Source organism: Carlito syrichta, unplaced genomic scaffold, assembly GCF_000164805.1.
Source record: "Carlito syrichta isolate Samal-C Ts95f unplaced genomic scaffold, Tarsius_syrichta-2.0.1 Scaffold305189, whole genome shotgun sequence".
NCBI lineage: Eukaryota > Metazoa > Chordata > Mammalia > Primates > Tarsiidae > Carlito > Carlito syrichta.
The window spans coordinates 393,985-401,035 of record NW_007249285.1 but is presented as its reverse complement, the minus strand read 5'-3'; the positions used below and the strand labels follow the sequence as shown (position 1 = coordinate 401,035).

General features: G+C 49.2%; 1 pseudogene; it reads right to left on the bottom strand.

Moving 5' to 3' along the window:
- Positions 1-3,850: 3,850 nt before the first annotated feature.
- LOC103263621 overlaps positions 3,851-7,051 on the bottom strand; it is a 6,191-nt pseudogene continuing 2,990 nt past the window's right edge.

Here is a 7,051-nt window from a genome sequence, read left to right as displayed (position 1 = left end):
CACCTCGGCCTCCCAAAGCGCTGGGATGACAGGCTGAGCCACCGAGCCCGGCCCTCACTGCTCTTCTGGTCCGGAGTTGAATCTCTAGCAAACACATGAACGACTCATCCTTCCGACGCAGCCACTCGCCTCTCATGCTCACCACTTCTGCTCAACTTTGGGTGATGAATCGCATCCTTCTCTTCCTTCTTAAACAGGACTCTGAGCATCGTTCCTCTTTTGCAGTGACTCAGCGTCATCCTTGCAAGCACAACCTCCGGTGCTCCCGGAACAGTTATGGTTCCCAGCTGCCCCTTCGTGTCCTGGTCTGTGCAAGGATATCCCTGCCGGGTAACGCCACGTGCAGCTCTCACAGACAGTGCTGTTGTCCACATTCCGGTACAAGTCTTCACGTGGACACGTGCTTCCACTTCTCTTGGGTATGGCGCCTAGGGGTGGAGTCGCTGAGCCACGGAGTTGGGGAATGTTTAAGTTTAGTAGAAACTAGCTGGGCACAGTGACTCAGGCCTGTAACCCCGGCATTTTGGGATGCCAATGTGGGAGGATTGCTTGAGCCTAGGAGTTTGAGACCAGCCTGGGCAACATGGCGAGACCTCAGCTCTACAAAAAAAATTTTTTAATTACCCAGGCATGGTGGTGTGCGCCTGTAGTCCCAGCTACTCAGGAGGCTGAGGCGGGAAGATTGCCTGAGCCTTGGAGACTGAGTCTGTGGTGAGCTGAGATCGTGCCACTGCACTCCGGCCTGGGCCACAGAGTGAGACTCCAGCTAAAAAAAAAAACCCTTTTTTTTTTTTTAAATCGAAACTGCCAGTTTTCTATGTGAAAGTAGAGAGATTTAAAAAAAAAATAGTAATAAAGAAAATGCCAGTTTTCTGTGTAAAAGTGGAGAGATTAATAATAATAATAATAAACTGCCAGTTTTCCACGTGAATAATAATAACCACAATAATAACAAAGAAACTGCCACTTCTTTTTTTTTGTTTTGAGTTGGAGTCTCACTCTGTCGCCCAGACTGGAGTGCAGTGGCCGCTCCCGGCCACCGCAGCCTCGACCTACTGGGCTCCGGCGATCCTTCTGCCTCAGCTTTCCAAGAAGCTGGAATTACAGGCGTGCGCTACCACACCAGGCTAATTTTTTGATTTATTGTAGAGATGAGGTCTCACCAAGTTGCCCAGGCGGGTCTTGAACCCGCGGGCTCAGGCAATCCACTCACCTCAGCCTCTCAAGGCGCGGGATTACAGTCTGAGCCACCCAGCCCAGCTAGAAATTGCCACTTCTAAGCAGTGGTCATATTATGCACACCCACCAGCGACACAGCTCCCACCAGGGCCCCTCACCTCTTTTCCTTTTGTTTTTTTGTTTGTTTGTTTGTTTTGAGTAGGAATCTCACTCTGTCACCCAGGCTGGAAGGCTGTGGACTGCTCCCAGCCACCACGGCCTTGACCTGCTGGGCTCAGGCAATCCTGCCTCAGCCTTCCATGTAGCTGGAACTGCAAGCATATGCCACCACGCCCGGCCAAGTTTTTGATTTATTGTAGAGATGAGTTCTCACCAAATTTCCCAGGCTGGTCTCGAACCTGTGGGCTCAGGCAATCCTCTCACCTTGGCCTCCCAAAGTGCTGGGATTATAGGATTGAGCCACCGTGCCCAGCCTGTCTTTCTCCTTTTGTAAAAGGGCAGGTGATGGCTCTCCACTCTTTAAAGGCCTTTTAGTTTTCCATCTCGCGCAGAATAAAAACCAAAGTCCCTTCCACAGCCTGCAGAGTCCTAAGTGACCACTTCCCTCTCTAGCACAAATCCTGCCCCTGCGATGCTAGGAATTGTGTGTGTGTGTGTGTGTTTCAAGTCGGGGTCTCGCTCTGTCCCCAAGCTAGAGTGCAGCGAAACGATCACAGTTCACTGCTGTCTCAAACTCCCAGGCTCCAGTGGTCCTCCAGCCTCAGCCTGGCTCGTAGCTGGGACTACAGGTGCACGCTACGACGCTTGGCTCATTTCTTGATTATTTTCTAGAGATGGGATCTCACTCAGTTACCCAGCTGGTCTCGAAATTCTGCACTCAAGCAATCCTCCCGCCTCGGCCTCCCGAAGTGCTGGGATTCCAGGTGTGAGGCACCGTGCCCGGCCTGTTTGTCTGTGTTTTGCTTGCTTCCCCTTGCTGGAAAGTCATCTCCACGAGCAGGGTTGAGGCTTGTTTTCTCCGGGCTCTTGCTTCTTGACTGGCTTTCACAAATGCTCAGCCCATATTAGAATGAACAAAACCGTCAGAGGCCATGAGCTCTGAGCAGTTGAGTCAACAGGAAGCTGTCTGTGACTGGGTGGCTGCGGCTGTGGTTGGTGTTCACAGTGACGATACAAAGTCAAAATGGGCCCAGGTGAGAAAAGAGAAGAACTCCCCGGCCCAGCACACACCCACTGCAGGGCTCGGGCAGCAGGTGATCCATGGGGAAAGGGTGCAGAGCCCAGAACTCAGGGGGGCTGGGGAGCCTTCCTGAGCAGCTGGGATTTTACACTAAGGCAGGGGTGGCCACAGGCCCTCATGCCAGGCAGGACCTGTATGACTCAGCCCTCCAATTCCTTGCTTCTCCCATTCGCTTTGTGCAGGTCTCTCAAGGGTTTCTTGCAATCAGGGTAGCTTCTTCCCACCCCAATCTACCCTCAGCCTGTCCTCGTTTGCCACTTCTATTTTTTTTTTTTTTGAGTTGGAGTCTCACTCTGTCACCCAGACTGGAGTGCAGTGGCCGCTCCCGGCCACCGCAGCCTCAACCTGCTGGGCTCTGGCGATCTTTCCACCTCAGCTTTCCAAGTAGCTCGAATGACAGGTGTGCACCATCACGTCCAACTATTTTTTTTTAATGGTAGAGATAAGATCTCACCATGTTTCCCTAGCTGGTCTTGAACGCCTGGGCTCAGGCAATCCTCCAGCCTTAGTTTCCCAAAGTGCTAGGAATATGAGCCACCGTGTCCAGCTGCTGTTTCTATTACGCTTCAGGCTTCAAAATCTGTTTGCAGCAGTTTGTACAATAAGAGAGGATGGGCCGAGCGCAGTGGTTTATGCCTATAATCCCAGCGTTTTGGGAGGCCGAGGCGGGAGGCTCCCTTGAGGCCAAGAGGTCTAGACTAGCCTGGGCAACTTAATGAGACCTCGTTTCTACAAAAAATAGCAAAAGTTGGTCAGGGTAGGGGCACACGACTAGTCCCAGCTATTCAGGAGGTTGAGGCGGAAGGATTGCCTGAGCCCAGGTGGTTGAGGCTACGTAAGCCGGGATCATGCCACTGCACTCCAGCCTGGGCAACTCAAAAAAAAGGTGCTATTTTCTGCAAAGGCGGAACAAAAACGAAAAAGTGGGGGGTAGTCAGAAAACTGGTGGCTGCCAGAGACAGGGAGGAGGGACTGGAAGGCTGTAAAAGGGTGGCAGAATTCATCTCTACTTTGATGGGTGGTGGTTGGTACATGACCGTGCCCTTCTGCCAAAACTCACAGAACTACCCCCTAAAAAGGTTGAACCTGACTGTATGTAAAAGTATACCTTAGTTAAAAAGGAAACAATATGGCCATCCATCCGCCCATCAGAGGGAATCGAACCTTTTGGCAATGAAAATAAAACACAAAACCCAGTGGGGTTTTCTTTTTTTTTTTTTTTGAGATTTTAAACCACACTTTATTTGATGTCAACATTACAGAAGGAATATTTTAAAAAACATTTAAGCCCTTTAGTGACATTTTCAAGTTAACTGCATAAAAAGATATTATTTTACATCTCCCTATGTTGTAAACCCCACAACTGTACATCAATTATGCATTTTAAAGCTCTTGTCACTGATAAGGTGAAAGTTTCAAAATGCAAAGTCAATATTTACTAATGGTTATTTTCTAAAACAATGCTCCTTTGGAGGCTATCTCTTCTTTGTGCTTATAGTTGATCTGCAAACACGTCAAGTAAAAGCTTTTTAAACTTCTCTTAAAAAAAATCTGGAAACTGTTCTGCAAAAAATTACAGTAGACAAGGACTAAGCGCAGACATAAGCAGCTCCATCTTATAAACGAAGTTTCGGCCTTCCATTTTATTCCACTGGACTTCTCGGAATGGTCCACGGAGATGACTCCATTTGCCGTCTTGCAAAACATCACTTTTCGGAAGGTCTTTACACTGATTACGGGGAAACTGAACCATAATCTTGCTGCCGCTTTCCGGTCCATTACGGACTGAGATAGCATAATCTCCTTTTGGGGAGGCCACGGTGATGGCGGAGGCATTGCCAATGCTCTCTATGGGCCCAAGTCCCACATGATTACTGAAGCTCAGGACCTGCCAGCCCATGACCTTGGCGAGCTGCTGAACTGCATGCACCTGGTGCTGCGACATCTGAGACAGAAGAAAATCCTGTAGCTCCTGTTCCTGATGAGACGGTGTAATTACTCTTCCATCTCTGTGTACCACTCGGATCTGCTCAACCCCAATATTCAACTGCAGCTGAATGGACTTGCATGTCTGCTCATAGCCTTGGGAGGTGATTAAAACCTTCACACTAGACTCATAGACATCATTGATGTTTGACCAGTGAGCCTGTATTTGAGGGTCCTCAATTCGGCTCGCTAAGCTGTCAATGGTCGCAGCAGTTCTTCTCCTCAGAAAAATATGCTTTGCTTGTTTAATTATTATCACAGAGAGGCCAGCGGCTGAGCACACAGAACGAGGGCTCAGTTTCACTTTCCCTGGTTCTTACAGTTGCTTCCTGCCACCGTGGTCCTCTTCCTGGGAAGCCCCACCCCCTCTTCCTTAGCTCCCCTTATTTTTATTTTATGTTTAAAATATGTGTTTGTTGTGGGTTTTTTCTTTCTTGATGGGGAAAAACATTTACTTCCTACTCATCAAAGGCCAGGTCTGGCAGCCTGAACGGGAGCCCCCGGCCACTCCCAGCTTACAGCCGTGCCATCCACGTGAGATCGCCCAGTGAGGAAGACAGGATCATCTTCTGACACCAGAGCTGGAGGTCTTGCCCCACCCCGGGAGGGACAGGAGCCAAGGGCTGCCGTGCAGATCACATCGTACCATCACAACTTTAAATAACGCCTTCATGCTCTTTCCAAGATATCGATGTACTTTTGGAGAACAGTTCCAGAAGTTTGGAAGCAGAATTGAAGTCTGCGATGCCGAAGCCTTGTCATTGGATCTAGGGCCTACTTCTAATCCAGGATGATCTCATCTCCAATCCTTGACTTAATTACATCTGCAAAGATTCTCTCCAAATATCGTCACAGTCACAGGTTATGGGTGGACAAAATTTTTGGGGGGTGAGGAGGGCTAGTCAACTCACTACAACCACCATCCAGAAGGGACAAATGTTAACATCTTGTCGTAGAGGCCCAGATATTTTTCATAGCAAAGTTAGCCATTAGTAATAAAATGGAATTACTCTTTGCGCCCTTTCTTTTTTCTTTTTCTTTTTCTTTTTTGAGTTGGAGTCTCACTCAGTTGCCCAGACTGGAGTGCAGTGGCTGTCCTGACCACCCCAGCCTCGACCCGCTGGGCTCCTGCGATCCTTCCGTCTCAGCCTTCCGGGTAGCCGGAACTACAGGCGTGCGCTACCACACCTGACTGATTTTCTGATTTATTGTAGAGATGAGGTCTTGCTGCCCAGGCGGGTCTTGAACCCGCGGGCTCAGGCAATCCACTCACCTCAGCCTCCCAAAGCGCGGGATTACAGGCTGAGCCACCGAGCCCGGCAGGACTACTTTGTATAGTCAATTTTTTTTCAAGAGTATTCAAGCGGAAAGACAAAATTAATTTATTCATCTTAACAAATACTTTGAATTGCATCATATGAACATGATATATTTTACTTAGCTGACTCATATTGAGAATCTAAGTTGTCTGATTTTTTTCCTCACAAACTGTATGAGTCTGGGGTTCTCTAGAGAAACAGAACCAATAAGACATATACATGTACAATATCCACATAAACATAAGAGAGAAGGGGCGGGTATTTTAAGAAATTTTTTTTTTGAGTTGGAGTCTCACTCTGTCGCCCAGACTGGAGTGCAGTGGCCGCTCCTGGCCACCGCAGCCTCGACTTGCTGGGCTCCGGCGATCCTTCCGCCTCAGCCTTCCGAGTAGCCGGAACTACAGGCATGCGCCACCACACCCGGCTGATTTTTTGATTTTATTGTAGAGATGAGGTCTCGCTGCCCAGGCGGGTCTTGAACCCACGGGGTCAGGTGATCCACTCACTTCAGCCTCCCAAAGGCGCAGGATTACAGGCTGAGCCACCGAGCCCAGCCCAGAGTGAGACTCTTACTCCAAAAAAAGAAAACAAAAACAAAGAAAACCACAGTCTGCACAGCTCAAACTGTAGGAATGGATTTTCTGGCTGGGTGCGGTGGCTCACGCCTGTAATCCAGAGCTTTGAGAAGCTGAGGCAGAAGGATTGAGCCAGGAGTTTGACACTAGCCTGGGCAACATAACAAGACCCCGTCTCTACCAAAAGAAAAATTAGCTGCGCAGAGTGGTGTGTGCCTGTAGTCCCTGAGGCGGAAGGATCACCTGAGTCCAAGAGGATGAGGCTGTGGTGAGCTGTGATCATGACACTGAACTCCAGCCTGGGCGATAGAGTGAGACCCTGACCAAAGAAAGAGAAAGAAACCGATTCTCTCACAATTCCGGAGCCAGAAGTCGAAGCTGAATGCATCGGCAGGGCTGGCTTCCTCTGAAGTCCTTCTCCTTGGCTTGTAGATGGCTGTCTTCTTGGGTCCTCACCTGGTCTCCCCCTGTAAACGTCTGTGTTCAAATCTCTTTGCATAAGGACACCAGCCATAGTGGAGTGAGGCCCATCTAATGACCTCCCATAACCTTAATCACAAATACAGTCACATTCAGAGGTCCTGGGGCTTGGGCCTTCAGCTTGGGAATCTTGAGAGGATACAGATCAGTCCATAAAGTAGGCTTTGAAACAATCTTTTAAAACTTGGCGAGACCGCATCTCTACAATAAATCAAAAATCAGCCGGGCGTGGTAGCACGCGCCTGTAGTTCCGGCTACTCGGAAGGCTGAGG